Source organism: Haliaeetus albicilla, chromosome 3 (genome assembly GCF_947461875.1).
Source record: "Haliaeetus albicilla chromosome 3, bHalAlb1.1, whole genome shotgun sequence".
NCBI lineage: Eukaryota > Metazoa > Chordata > Aves > Accipitriformes > Accipitridae > Haliaeetus > Haliaeetus albicilla.
In genome coordinates this window covers 22,095,939-22,110,842 of record NC_091485.1, presented here as the reverse complement: position 1 = coordinate 22,110,842, position 14,904 = coordinate 22,095,939, and the positions used below count along the sequence as shown (strand labels likewise).

Sequence of the window (14,904 nt, the reverse complement as noted above, 5' to 3'; positions counted from 1 at the left end):
ACACCAGCTTGAACATGTGAAAAATTTTTTTTTCTTCTTCATGCTTCTTGTCTCTGTTTCACAGCATTATTTATCATCAGGGCTCTGGAGACATGAGGCAATAACCATCAAATACTTTTCTATGTTAGCTTAAATTAGGTCAAAACATGATAGCACTTTTAATAAATAAAAAAAAAATTAAGTAGCCTTTACCAGAGGATTATTACAAAAACTGAAACATTAAAAAAACCAGTAAAAATAAAAAACAGAACCCCACACGCTTCTTTAGAGAAGCATTACATATTGGGAAACTACTCTGTTGACTGGATATTAATATCCAGTACACATTTCAAAATTCATTACTTCTTAAAAGAGCTCTGCAATTAGTTTTCCAATTCTGATTTTAAAGACTAATATGCTGGTTTCTAACATGCCACAATAAGTAGTGTGAAAGTATATATAGGAACCAACCACAAAATATTCCAGGATCACATTATTGCCATGCTGGTTTAATTTCTTTTTAGCCACGTGCCACTTCATAAAAGGAATATTTCAGCTTCAAGTGCATATGCAAGACAGACAGTGTTTCAGGTTGCCATTCGCATACTGACTGTATCGAGAAACATCTCATTCTAGATAATAATCAACAAAAGCAATGCCTATCGGAATCTTTCCTCTATGTCCTTTACCCACACTGCAAGGGCATTCAAGAAAAGCAACTGGAGTCTAATCTTTAACTTAAACACTAGATGGAGCCCACTTCCCAAGACTGAAAAATGAAAGCTCTCCTTGCAGCAAATTCTTAACCAGCCTATTGCAATATCTGGTCATGCATAAACATGACAGAACTCAAACAGCTGCAGTGACTGTCATTACTGCAAAAACATATACTGGCCAGCAATTATATCCCTGCGTAAAGAGACAGGCTTTAATACTGGGCAACCACAAAAGAACTTGTATTCCTCTACAGATACATTAACTTGGTGTAGAAGACCCGTAATACTTGAATAAACTAGGCACATATGGATTTTTAAAGTACTATATGACAAACGTAATGCTGGGTTGAGAGAACTATGACTGAGTCTGATCTCTTTGACACTACTGATTCTGACTATACGAGAATTTTGCACACATAAATTTATATTAAAGAGGAAGAATCCTTTTCCAGTCAGTTTGAATTGGTTCTAACAAGAGAGCTCATTTGTGACATTTGATAAAACACCATCTCTCAAATGAAACATACCACATGTTTAACTAGAGATAAGTGAACTTTGGTGTTAAAAATAGGATGCAACACCACCAAACCTCAGTACAACTATTCTGGCGAGAAAGAAAAAGAGAGCCAATTTGCAAAGATCCAACTTGAGCAGCCTCACAGTTACTGGATAAATCCATTTATCTCAGGTTTCACCACAAACAACTGCCACTTCTGCAGTATTTTGACCGCGCTCTGGACTGGCTTCACAATGCAAAGGGCAGGCAGAAATTGCAGGCAGACAACCCTTGGCCTTTCCTTAGCTTGCCGAAGGACACGCTCGCAGGAACAGCTAAAAGCCAAGCAGACAATAAAGTTGTGCAAAGCCTCAGATGCGATTCCCAGCAATGCAATTCTGCTGACAGCCGAGCTATTGCTGATTGCTTTAACCTTTGCTCAGTCCAGGCCACTGCCTTCACCTAACTCTTTTCCTAACAAACCTATGGTAATAGCTTCATCAAGGTTAAGATAAGCGCAAATGCAGTTACAAACAGCAATCCATCCTGCTCAAACAAAATTAACCACAGTAACCCAGCTTGTCTTAGGACATTTTCTGAATCACCTGGGAGGAGAGATGAAGGAAGTTATTACTAACCACCAACTTGGATCCTAACTGCAATTGCCAGAAGGAAAAATACAGTGTCTGTGAAGAAAGGTGCAACTTCTCCCTAACAGATCCTACTTGCTCCCTGTTTCCGTGGAAGACCTACATAGCACATTTTCTTGGTCCCACATCCCTGTGGATGAAAGCTGGTCTTCAGGATCTTGTGGATTACTGCTGTGATGTTTTGAAACCAAACAAAGGTCTTCAAACACAAGATCTGCTGCTAGGAGATCGTGGCTTGTAATCACCATCATGCTGACAAGCGACCACTTGACTCCACCAAAGAACACGCATGGGCCGATGTTCACATCTGCCTGGGCTGTCTGTCAGACCCAGGGCTTGAAAACAAACTTGCTGCTGCCATAAAAGCAACGGGCTTTCCAGCTGTAGCAAGCATACAGTCAGCTCAAACGTTAATACATCTGTTTATGAATATCCTGGTTTAGTCACGTTACATTATGTATGTTTTCCAAAATACTTGAATGGAACATGTGTCTGCTCTCAGATGGGCAGATTGCTTTGTGCCTTGGCTTTGGTTTTTTGGTTGTTTTGTTTTTTTAAAAAAGTGGGTATAGCAAGCACCTAACATTTCTTTTAAAAGCAAATCTGAAAATAATTAGCATTTGTTTGGCACTTGACCTAAAACCGTCTGGGAGAACACGCCCATCTACTTCCACAAGCTTTTGGTTCAATACAACAGGGACTTTATTAGCAGGAAGAGTATCTCACCAACCACACAAATTAAGTGTCAGCAAAAGGAGGAGACAATCGAAGTACCAGCCACAGTTGCAGGTTTGACTTAATAGTAATGTTTAACTACTTCCTTATCACAATCTTCCTGTACAACTATAATTTAGGAACCTTTGCCACTGTAATTTTCTCTGCTTCATTTTCTTTACAGCTATGCTTTTATGTGTCAGACTAAATACTTGTTCATCAGCACTATTATCCATGCAACAACTGAAAATGAACAGCTATGGGGAAAAAAACAGAAAAGAAGAAATACAAAAGCTTTGCATTTGTGTAAAAAATTAAAATAGAAGGCAAATTACTCAGTGTAGTACTCGAGGCTGGAGGAAAAGTGGACATAAAGTCACAATAGTTACATGAACATAACTCTGAAGACAGTCACTGTGCAGGTACATGGAGCGGCGTGGTTACAGTCAAGGTAAAGTCAAGGCTAAAATCTAAAGCTTTTAGTTTCTCACAGCAATAATTGTGATAGCTTTCAGCCTCTGAATATGGAAGGGACAAGACATTGTGGCCTCACTGGGACTTCACCCACTGACCACACCCCATCACAGCTGGCGCACGACAGGAAAAAATGACAGTTCACTTACTGCGTGAGTGGAAGCAGATGGGATAGTGGTACAAAAAAAAGTGAAAAAAAATAAGCGAAAGCCTTTGAAATCCCACTTGGCGTTACTAACTGTTGCTTTCCATATTCACCTGTATTGCCTCCAAACACAAAGAAGGAAAGTCAATCTGTAAATTAACTCCCTTCTGGGAGGAACAAAAAGCCAACAAAACCAGAAATACAATAGAAAAACTGAGATCAGGTTAAACACATTCATTCACTCATGCGTTCATAAGCCATACCCTACTATTAGCGCCTTTTGTACATTTTATGTTTGTTTTCAAGTGTTTGCTGGACTAACTCCTATGTTGCAGGCCATCTTCCTGAAAATGCAAAGGATTATTTGGGGGGTTGTTTAAACCATTAGCAGTCCTTTGCTCCTCCAAAGCCACTGTGGTCATCGCTGACCCATCCACACTCCTCTTCATAGGCTCGCCTATTTCATCCTGGCAAGGTTGCCTCGGTATCTTGACCACTTCTGTCTTCCCCCACCTTTACAGGAGCAATGTTTGGCTTCACGTCACCACCCGTAAGCACCTACCTTGCACTGGGGAGCTGACTCCTGTTCAGTCCAATCAACCATAGGTTTTAATCTGCCTCCTATTTGCACTCCCACATAAGTTTTGAAGGCCTGGGAATAGACAGAGCCCAATCTTTTAAAAAAAACAACAACTAAACAAAAAATCCCCCAAAGACTGGAAGCCTTAAACATGAAGAATCTAGTTCTCCTGAAGCCTGCTCCCACAAAGTAAGTGAGGTTTGTCAAATGATATAAACAAAAGTCAACTGATTATTTCCAAAGTTTTGGAAGCGAGCGATACAGCTACTGTTGGTGTAAAACAAATAGCATACAGTTTCTTCAGAAGCAGCAAGTGGCAGGTTTTAATTGCTTTGCGCAATTAAAAACCAAAAGCAACAAACATTCAGAGGCGGCCCCAGACGGCACTCCAGAATGAGCCTGGCCAGATGCTGCATTCCTCCTCCTCCTCCTGTTACAACAGCCACCGCCAGCCTTGCCGTTATCACAACACCCTCCATGACCCTGCTGCTTTACCCTTCTTCCAAGCATAAAGACCCCATTCAAGTGTTTTTTAATGGATGACAGGCTAATTCAGGCTAGAAGGGACCTCTGGAGGTCTCTGGTTCAGGCTCCCACTCCAAGCAGGGTCAGCCGTGAGATCCAACCGGGTTGCTCAGGGCTTTGTCCAGTCAGGTCTTGAAAACCCCCAAGGATGGAGACTGCACAGCCTCCCTGGGCAACCTGTGCCCCTGCCTGGCCAGCTGGCCTCGGGGTGAAAAAGCTTCTCCCTGTAACCAGTGTGAACCTCTCATTTCAACTGGTGCCCACTGTCTCTTGGCCTTCCACCATGCACTGCTGGGAAGAGCCTAGGGCGACATCAGTTCTACTCTTTTCGTGACAGGAAAGGAAATCTTTCCTTATACTTTAGCTCTGATATTTATCTGTTTATGCAAAGTATGCTTTGCTCTTTGGTTTAGATTACCGTTTCAGATTTTAACTTTGCTAACTGCATTTGCCAAAAATTCAAATATAACCAAATCAGAGCAAAAGTGAAAAATAAACCTAAGAATAAAACTTGGGTGGAAATGCTCATCCATGTGATCACATGAAACTTCCCCTGATGTGCCGTGGTGATGGCAGCTCTTCAGCGCTCATATTACTGCATTTCCAGATATCGAAGCAGCATCTCTTTATATAGGTGCAACACAAGAGCCAATTATTTGTGTACATTACAAAATAAGCTTAAAAAGCAAGACACATGCTGAAGCAAAGCCATGAAAAATGCACTCTGCCAGTTTTCAGACTCAAAGAGTTTTGGGTAGTGCGTCCATCACAGTAAATATGCATTACTTCTGTTCCTGGGCACAGGACCTATTACTCTCTCAGGCTGATCAAGGCTTCTTAGCACATCAAAGCACAGCAATCTGAAGCAGCAGCCCACTTACAGACCATACTGCCACTCAGTTACCAAACTACCATGTACCAGTAACGCACAAGGCTTCTTAACGGCACTCCTAAGCCATGCTGTTGAGGAATAAACGATATATAACTGGAACTAAGAGAGGAGAAAAATGCAGCAGTGCAACATATGTTCATCCCGCCTGAAAGGTCATATGAAATGTGATTAGTGCCATTATCCTCCAGGACTCTGAATACTGCCTTGAGACAAGGGCTTTCTGGCATAAGCTGTGGATCAATAAAAAGGATTAAGCAGCAATACTTCGGAAATGCTCAAAAGCAAAATATCAGGTTTTAGCTCAGATTTCTCCAAAGCCGTGCCTGAGAAGAAACTCTTACGTTTAAGACCTATCTTTCAGTCTCAGGCTCTTTGCATCAGTGCAAGATGCAGCTGCTGCAGACTGTGCACATTCAAGAGACCGAAAAAGAAGAAGGAGAGGGAGAGAGGTGATGCCAACCCCCGCGAAGGGGTGTGCACCAGATAAACCCGGCTGCAATCTGTCAGAGAGCAGCCAGCACACAGCCTCACGCTCACTCCTACACCTTACCCGGGACACTCTTACACGACACTACTCTTACACCACACCGGGGACACTCGCATCTCCCTGGGACGGGACAGGTAGCCAATGCCGTGCCCAAATCATATTTGCCTTCTCCCTCAAAACTTAAGGCTGTACTTAAGTGAGGTTGTCACTACACAGGTGAGAGGTGAAGCAAGTTGTTTTCCTTAATTGAGCCTATTAGTAGTAACGAGTCACTCCTGATAGGTCTAAATAGCTCAGAGATAAATCCCAAGGCTGCTAAACTGCCAACCACCTCCAGTTAGTGCTCAGAGGCAGCTTTATTCCTACGGACAACACTGTGAGAATACAGCCACCTCCAGCCATGCTTCTGGACCAGATCTCCAGACTGATATGTTTTCCCTACAGCTGTCCAGTCACCTTGAATTGAAAGTCCAAAGTGCCAGAGCCTCATCCTCAGGGAGCAACAGTGGGTACCCCCAGACTGGCATTCTACAGGTCAGCCATCTGCATGCGAGTAAAGAGTATGACCCTGAGAGAGCTTTGTGCCTCTCTTTTTTAAATTAAAAAAAAAAAAAAAAAAATCTCACCAGAGACTACTTGGGGTGGAAATCCTTTTCACAGAAAATTCTGGTACAATGTTTAATGCAAACACACCATCAACGCATCATCAACACCACAGGCAACACTGGTATTAGGAACAGTAAGGAGAACTGCACAGTGCTTTTCTGAAAAGCTATCCAATGAATTAATCATCTTCTGTCTGAACTATTTGCAGAAACAACTGAATAAGCCAGAAAAGAGAAATTAAAATGTTCTAAGCTGTTGCTTCACAGTGTGTCTTACAGAAAAGTAATTTAAAAATTATTACAAAAGCAGTAACACTCAATCTCATAAAATGACACTATTTCAAATTAATCCACTGCAGGTTAATTCACCTTCACCAACAATAATACAGAATAAGGAAAAAAACCCCACTCCATCAAAAAAAAAAAAAAAAAAAGAGTTGAAATTCAGTAAGCTTTGCCTGTTGCTTCTACAAAACCAACATCCCAAAAGCAGACTTAGCTTTCATCAAGCTCAACTTCCAACAAATAACACTCCTCCTCTTTCTCCCAAGCAAGCATAAGTAAGTGAAACTAATATTGCAGACTCACCAAAATCATCCGTATTCCAGGAGGCAGCAGTTTGTCCAGTTTGTGAAGTCCATGGTTGCAGCATGGTCACGGCAATCAGCAGGAAAATGAAGGGAAAAAGAAGAAAAAAAAAATCTTGAGATTCAATGAACAACACAACACCACTTTTTTCTGTAAAGTCTGCATTACAGAATAGTTTCAGGTAACTCAACATACACCCACACCCTCAACTTACTTTAAAAAGAAAGAAAATAAACAAAATAGCAACATTGTATTGATAAAAGAATAATAATTACAGTCTAATAACGATCTGTCAAGGCTGGCCTCATAAGGAAGATTTTGTGAGGGGGAAAAAATGTATCTTAAAAAAATCAAATCTTTCACTGTACCTCCCCCCATCAGGCAGTAACAGGTGGGCAACAACACATACAGAAAAGGTATATTATTTTCTCATACTGCTGACATTTCTAAATCCTTGAGGAGGAGATGTAACATTTGGCAAGGAAGGAAGTCAAAACTGCCACAGGCCACAGCAACTGCTCATTTTCAGAATCCTCAGTCAAGGATGGGGGACTGATAATTTATTCTTTGCAATTAAGGGGGCTTGCAGCCTACCCCACAGATAAGTATCTATGAACAGCCACACATCTGCAAACTGTCAAGAACACCCAAGCTGAAATAAAAGGTTTTTTTTGATTTGGACCTCAAACAGCATCCAGGTGACCAAACCCAGTAAGTGTCACTTGTCCCCTACTAATGAAAAGCCAAAGAATGAATTTTACATCTTTCCCAGGCTCAATGTTATTTTCTTCTGGCAATGGCTCCAAAACATCTGACCGATTTACCATTTGGTTTTTTACTTTTTTGTTTGGTTGGGGCCTTTTACTATTATTCCTTTGGAGAAGGAATGCTTCAAAGGCATCTGTACAAAATGCCAATTGCTATGGGTTAACCTAAACAAACTGCACGGTGTGTATGTTATGGCAGTGAAAGGCATGCTTTTATTTCGACTAGAGAAGCCAATTGCGTTTGCAAGCTCAGGAGGAGCGCAAGGCCCCGAGTGCAGAGACACCAAAGGAGGAGAGTGCTGAAGCCTGAAGTGGAGAGGAGGCAGTGGCCATCTTCTCCCGGCAGCTGTATGATCCATCAGATTGACCATGGTGCAAACAGCACCAAGGCTGACGAGATGCCAAGAAGCCAAAGGTCATTGCAAAGTCTCTCACAACAGATTGGGATACCTTCCCGTTTCATACGTTTTGACCACCCAAATTCTTCAAACCAGCTGTTCTCAGGAATACAGATATCCTCACAACGCAATGATCTTCTGCCTGGTCCCTGAGAAGGGGCCTGGGGCCAGGGCAGCATTTTGGCCTCCAGAAATCCCAAGGCAGGGTAGGAAGGCAGTGAACCACCTGCACAGACCCTGGTAGGGTTTCTTTTTGATCCTTGTAGAAACCGTGCCATATGAAGGCAAATTTATCTGTCGGTGTCAAAAAGGAAAACATAACTGGCACAGACGACTAATTTGCAGCCCCCCTATGGGTAACGGCTGATGAGTTACCTCCTCCTCTGCCTCCACGGCCCATTAATAAGACAGCACGAAAGTCTGCAGAAGGATGATGAGCGCTCATGTATTTATCACTTTGCTAGCAAGCAACTTTTTCTGTTGCTGTTTTTGTAGGAGTGCTTTGACAGAAGGAGTTCTTCCAACGCCTTCACGTGAAGAATATTGGAGAGGAAAGGGAAAAGAGATTGCAAAGGATTTGCCTTAATTTCTGATTTCTCTTGTCAGTCTTGCGAACCACAGTCCTTCCCCAGAGATGTGACCATGCACCATTACTGTCAGCGTGACTGCAGCGACAGATTGCCCTCAAGATGATACTACCTGCCTTTTCCCTCTACAAGGGAAGATGAGATTACTGGAAGGACATTTTTCCTGGAGCAGACATGACTCCAAGGTACTCCCAAGGACTGTAATGGCCATTGAGTGACCTGACTAAATGCAGGACTTCAAATTAAGGAAAGTGAGATTTTGATGGTGGCATGGAACAAGGTGAACATTAATGAACTTATCAAGAGATGAGAGGTCAAGAGGTCACAGGAAAGCAGATGTTGAGTAGGTGGGAACACCAGGAAATGTGCTGTGCAAAAAGAGGAGGAAGGATGTATGGATGAATCAAAACTGGCAGAATTCGAGCAGGAGAGCTGCCTAACTAGTTTATTTAGGATGGGGAGGGGACAGGAGAGAGGGATAGTAGTGCAGCACCCCCCTTGACAATACTGCGTATGCATTTCTGAGTGAGAACAAGAGGTGGTTGTTGAAGTTCGACACATTATAAAGGGGCAGCTTTCCATTAACAGCTCAGAAGGTTGGGGGGGGGGGGGGGGGGGGCGCGGGGGAGAGGGGGAAGTCACGATATGCCATGATGGGATGGATGAATGGATGGGATGTAAATTACCTTGTGCTCTGCAGCAGCATCCACTGCCTACACTACATGCCAGTTGCTTGGGTCAGGGTGAGGAGAGATACATTAGAGCAAGACCACAGAGACGTTTTGCATTCCCCTTGCTCCTCTTCACATGATATTTTTGCATGACACTGGTTATGAAACTGAAAATGTCGGTTCAGCTTCAGGCAGCAATTTTAGGGTCAATTGCTTCTTCACCAGACACTGAAATCACAATTTTTCAAGCATCAAATTAACTATGAATGTTTTAGGGGACAGTGGACTTTAGTTATGCATTATTACTGTGGGTCTCCCTCCTCAAAAGCCTATCTTGTAATCCCTTTTGATATGCCAGGTGCTTTTTTTTTTTTTTTTGCTAGAATCGCACTTTAAGATGAACTCTGCAATCACACTACTTGATTTTTCCCCATCAACTCATTCCCGACTGTTACGCACTCTCCAGCGTACAGATCTCAAGTGGTGGAATACACTTTCAAAACCATGTGAAGCATTTTATCCATTTATCACAAAAGTACATCAATATAGGTTTTCCAGCTGAAAGCTTTTGAAAGTTTCCTCAAAACTTTTATGGTTCAGCTTGGATGCGTTCCTAATCCACAGGCAGGGTAAAAGACTCATCTGGCACAAGTGCACCACGAAATAAATAAACAATAAAGGCTTAATGAGTTAGCTGTCCAATAAAAACCTAAAAACCAGGGCTATGCATCTTTCCCTAATACTGTCAGTACAATACAGAACAACTACAAGCCTTGATGCTGCAACTGATTTCACTCTGGATCTAGCTGAATCAAACTGGTATTTAAACAGCATCCCAGCCAATGCTCCAGCACGCTAGGAGAGATGGAAACTAATGGAAATTGGAAAGCCATTGCTGGGGATGATGTCAGATTTGGATTTACAATGTCACCTGCCAGTAGAAGTTCTATGACAGAATCAAACTTTACTCTTCTATACCGACATTATTAAAATGTGAATATGAAAAAGTGTTCTTTAAAATGGAAAAGACCATCCAGCAATATCCTGCAAATTCTCTGCATCTTCAGCCAATATAAATGAAGAAGTGCTATTTTGTACCAAAATGGGATGCTCATAAAACTTCATGGAAATAAGGTAGTTGAACTAAGAAACAATGAAATCAGCAGTGCTATGGAGATTTAACATTTAAGTGATACATAACACAAAGTTGAGTTTGGTTTGTCAGGTCTCCATTTCAGGTCTACAGCTGTACCTCCCCAGCTTGCTATTTGACCATCAGGACAACTGTGAAAGCTTACCACATCACGAGCAATGAGCTATACAACTGAAAATTCCCAGTTGCTTTCAGTAAAGTGAAGGCAGCATTAAACATCAGCAGTATCAAAATCTCGCCTCTGTCCTTGCAATATAAAACCCAAGTGCTATTTGAGTTTCACAAAACACAAGCTGTGGCAAGTCCTCAGAAAGTGAGAAACTTCAGGTCATAGCAAGGTTTCGTAGCTTCACCCAAGAACATCTCTATGAAAAAGCCATAGACCCATATGTAAACAAACATATACATAAACATAGTATATGTATGTATACACACACAAATACATACATATATATAAAAATTATATATAATTTATATAAAGTGTGCTCATCACCCAGCAGGTGGCACTCATACCACAAGCTCCTGAGGCTGGAGCACTGTGGGAGGCTGTGAGCCTCTACAGGAGGCACCATCTTCCTGAAAGGTAAAACCACCACGGGCATGAAAGTGTGTCCACCACCCTTTTGCAAGGCCTGAAGTGTCAAGTCCAGCACCTGGGTCAAAATCCCATTAAGCTTACTGGCCAGGCACCACCTCCATTAATTCCCTCAACAGCTGCAAGAATCCACTGGTGCTAATTTTCAAGTGCTCTTGCAGCCTTTCCAGAAGAGTAGCATTTTGGGGACTGAAAGGGTTGTGGAATATTTTCGACGTAGATGCATCACATTATGATGTCAAGAACAATACAATTAAATGTAAAGCTTCCTTCAGACTTCATCACTTCTTTTCTCCCTTTACCACACCCAAGTGGCTTTCAATTAGTCCCACTAATAATTTGGGCTTTTGAAGATCTCATGAATGAGCAAATCAGAACTGGCAGAGGAAATGCTGTTTTCCTTTGATTAAAATTGAAGACTTGTTTTCACCCATGACTTAAGCATCACTATCATATATACATTCTTAATACACCTCTTCTTCATTTGAGTGGTGCTTCAACTTCAGCTGAGTGGTTTTGTTTTTAAAAAAATATTTTCCCTTCAAATTCAATATTCCACCCATCTCCCTTCCCTCTTTTTAAAAAAAAAACAAAACAAACCTCAAACAGTTTAGAAGCATCAATTTGAAAACATCAGCTCTGCATGGAGCAGTGCTGTTTCCCGTAAGAGAATGCCTTGTGTCAGATTGAAAGATGCCTTTCCAAGGTCATTTCATGTTCCAATGGGTTTGTTATGAAGTTGCGGAACGGCAGATAAGGTTGCGCGAGATAGTAAAGTGCCTTCCTAAGCTCATTCTGGGCAGTAATGTGCAACCAATATTTGAGCAAGGGACTTCTATAGCATTTACCTCTGAAAGAAACTTCATATGCTGAGATAAATGCTGCTGCAGGCAGGACAGGAGTAGTACTGAGATACCGATAATCTGTTTTCCTGCTATCTCGCAATTAAAAAAAGCCACAGAAAAGGCCATTTTCTTGACAAATTTACATTAACTGCACATGTTTATGCCACTTGGCAAAGGTTGGGGGTAGTTCTAGGAACATTAGCGGGTATCTCTTCAGGAAGTTTTGTTGAAATACACAAGCCTTTGTAATAATGAGAATTTGATGTTAAAAACTGCTCAATTCAGAATCAATAGTGATGCCTCTAAGTTATGAGAGAAAAGGAAACCAAAGTAGCTCCCTATTAGGTACCAGGGCTAACAATTTCCAAGGTTAAAAAGGAAAAAAAAAAAAAAAACCAAACCAAACCAAAACAACACAAAGCACATTCTAAGAATGTTTCTTTGAAAGTCTTGTAGTTACAGTGTGAGGGATAATGATCCAGTGTTTTCAGACTGCTTCTAATATAGCCCGAAAATGGAGGAAACCATATAACAGTATCCTCTTAGCAAGCTTTTAATACTGCCTGAGCCTATCCCAAACTCTGAAAGAAGGTAAGCATCTGGCAGCACACTGAATTGCGTGCCACCATTTCAGCCATCATACCAGGGACTAAATCCTTCCCTGGAAAGAACAGGGGAACAAGCATATGAATTCCAGACAGACAGAGGAAAAAAAAATCCTCCTCACAAATGGTTAGCTACATCTTAACGAGGTTTAAAGCTTGATGAAGGATCACCAATTTGGGATTCAAAAGTGCAAGCACTTGGCATTGAAACACCTCTAGGAAAGGGGTGTTGGGGGGTGGGGGGGTGGTGTTTTTTCAAGTCCCAAATGAGCATTTTGGGGGTCCAACAGCCTGCCATGAAAAATTAGAAAAATGGCCACCCAGCACTGAACTGTGCACAAAATGCTTCCAGTTCTGCATTGCACCCTGCACTCCCAGCCCCAGCATTCCCATACTCCCACACGCTCCCAAGCAGCCCCCGCGCCCCTCCACACCCCTTCCCGCTGGCAGGGAGTGTGGGACCACGGATCCCAAAGCCCCATCTGCGACCACTCCCGGGGCTCTATTACTACTACTTTTAATTTTCCTGCTAGTATCACATTTCTAATGAGCTGCTGTTACAACAGAAATGTAAATGCCGCCGGCTGAGTAGTTCTGGGATTTTTTAAACATCCGAAAAGGTACAGAAAAGGGGGTACCTTTCTTATGAGGGCACCTCATAAATACCAGCTATTAAACACTGTTAACGCCAAAGACGCACCGACCCCGCCGGCCGCCCGCAAAACCTTGCGGCTTCATCAGGACTGGCCCCAAGCCTACACTAAACCACCCCAAAAACGGGCTTCAGCACCGGCTGAGCTTACCAGCAGATGTTCCCCCGGCCGCGCTCCAGCCTGCGCGGCGCAGCGCGGCGCAGCTCGCCCCGTCCGTCCGTCCCCGCCTTCCGCAGCCGCCCCCGCCGCGCACCGCGCAAAGCCCCTAACTTTGCGGCCGCCGCTGCGCCCCAGCCCCCCGGGCGGATCCTCCGCGGGAGATGCCGCGCTCCGCGGAGGGGAGAGAGGCGGGAAGGGCGGCTGAGGGACAGGCTCCCGCCTGCGGCACTCCCGCCCCGCACCTCCCGGCCCCGCACATCCCGCGCCGCCCCGCGGGCCGCGAGTCCGCTCCGCCGCCGGGGAGGGGGCGAGCCCTGCCCGAGGGCACCCCGAAACGACCCACGGCGGGGGGGAGGGGGGGTGCACGACGACGGGACGGACGACGGGACGGACGACGGGACACCCCAAACAGCCAGAAGCAAAAAGGCGGAGGGGGCGGAAAGGAAAACGGCGAAGAGGCGACCCGGCGCCGCAGACCGGCGGCCCCCCCCGCGCAGCGGCGCGGAGCGGTGCGCAGCGGCACGGCGCCCCGCGGGGGCGGCCGGGGCAGCGCACGCCCCTCGGCCCTCCCCGTTGACCTCAAGCCAAGGACAGCTCGGCGGTCCCGCTGCGCATCGCGAACCCAGCGGGGCGTGCTGCGCTGCGCCGGGCCGGGCCGGGCCGGGCGGTGGGAAGGGCGGCGCGAGGAAGCGAGGGGAGCGGGGGCCGGCGGCTCCTCACCTGAGCCTGAGCCTGCCCCGGGAGGTGTTCTCCGCCGCCGCCGCTGCGGGAGGCGCCTCCTCCCGCTCTCCGCCGAGAAGGCTGGCGCGGACAGTCGCGGCCCGCCGAAGTTACGCGCCTGCCGCGGAGCCGGGCTCCCACCTGCAGCGCCCGGCAGACTCCGGCAGCCGGTAGGGCTCGGCTCGGCTCGGCTCGGCTCGGCACCGCGCGGCTCGGCCCGCCCCCCCCGGCTTCCGATTGGCGGCGGCGCCGCCGCCGCCCCGCCTCCGCCCGCCCGGAGCGCCCGCGGGGGCGGCCGGGGCTCGGGGTGGGCAGCGGGGACCGAGCCCCCTCCGCCCGCGGAGCTGGGGGGCGGGAGCAGGTGAGGAGCGGTGCGGGGCATCAGCTCCTCCTGCCCCCCACCCCTTTTTTTTTGCCCTTTCTGGGGGGGGAAGGGGGGGAATAATAAAAGCGGTTCCGTGACGTTACTTTGTGCCATCATTTCGTACCATTGGGCACGTGAGGAGCCCGTTGCCGCGGCCGGCGCTGAGCGGCTGCGAGGCAGGCGCTGCCGCCGGGTCCGGACGAGTTGAACACGGTCGTTAAGTTCCGGACGAGGCGGCGGTGGCCGGGCAGGGTGTCACAGGGTGAGCGCTCCCTCCGCGACAGACCCGGGGAAGCCACAAACTTCTTTGCAACAGCTGAAGGACGGGGCCAGGTGAGCGGCCTCAGGGCTTCCTGAGCCACGCTGCCCGCCAGAAAACCCAAGCACCCCATCCTTTCGCTCTCCTTCCCTCAACAGCCCAGAGCAATTGCCTGCTTTTCTTCTTTAAATTACGAGCAGCCCTTGCAGCAGTGCGCTCTAGAGACACAGAAGGACGGCGTATAGCAGGTGTGGGACAGAAAGGAGAGTACAGCTGC

The 14,904-nt window shown here is 45.7% G+C and overlaps 1 protein-coding gene across 2 annotated transcripts in view; it reads right to left on the bottom strand.

Moving 5' to 3' along the window:
• Nucleotides 1-14,211, bottom strand: part of EPB41L3 (erythrocyte membrane protein band 4.1 like 3) — a 143,244-nt gene extending 129,033 nt beyond the window's left edge. Inside the window, exon 1 of one of the 2 annotated variants that reach the window (XM_069779054.1) lies at nt 14,005-14,211. The gene's annotated coding sequence lies outside the window, so the exon portion shown is untranslated. Of the gene's footprint in view, nt 1-13,275; nt 13,295-14,004 lie in introns of those variants that run through there. The other variant, XM_069779055.1, reaches the window with a different exon arrangement.
• Between the last annotated feature and the right edge of the window lie 693 nt (nt 14,212-14,904).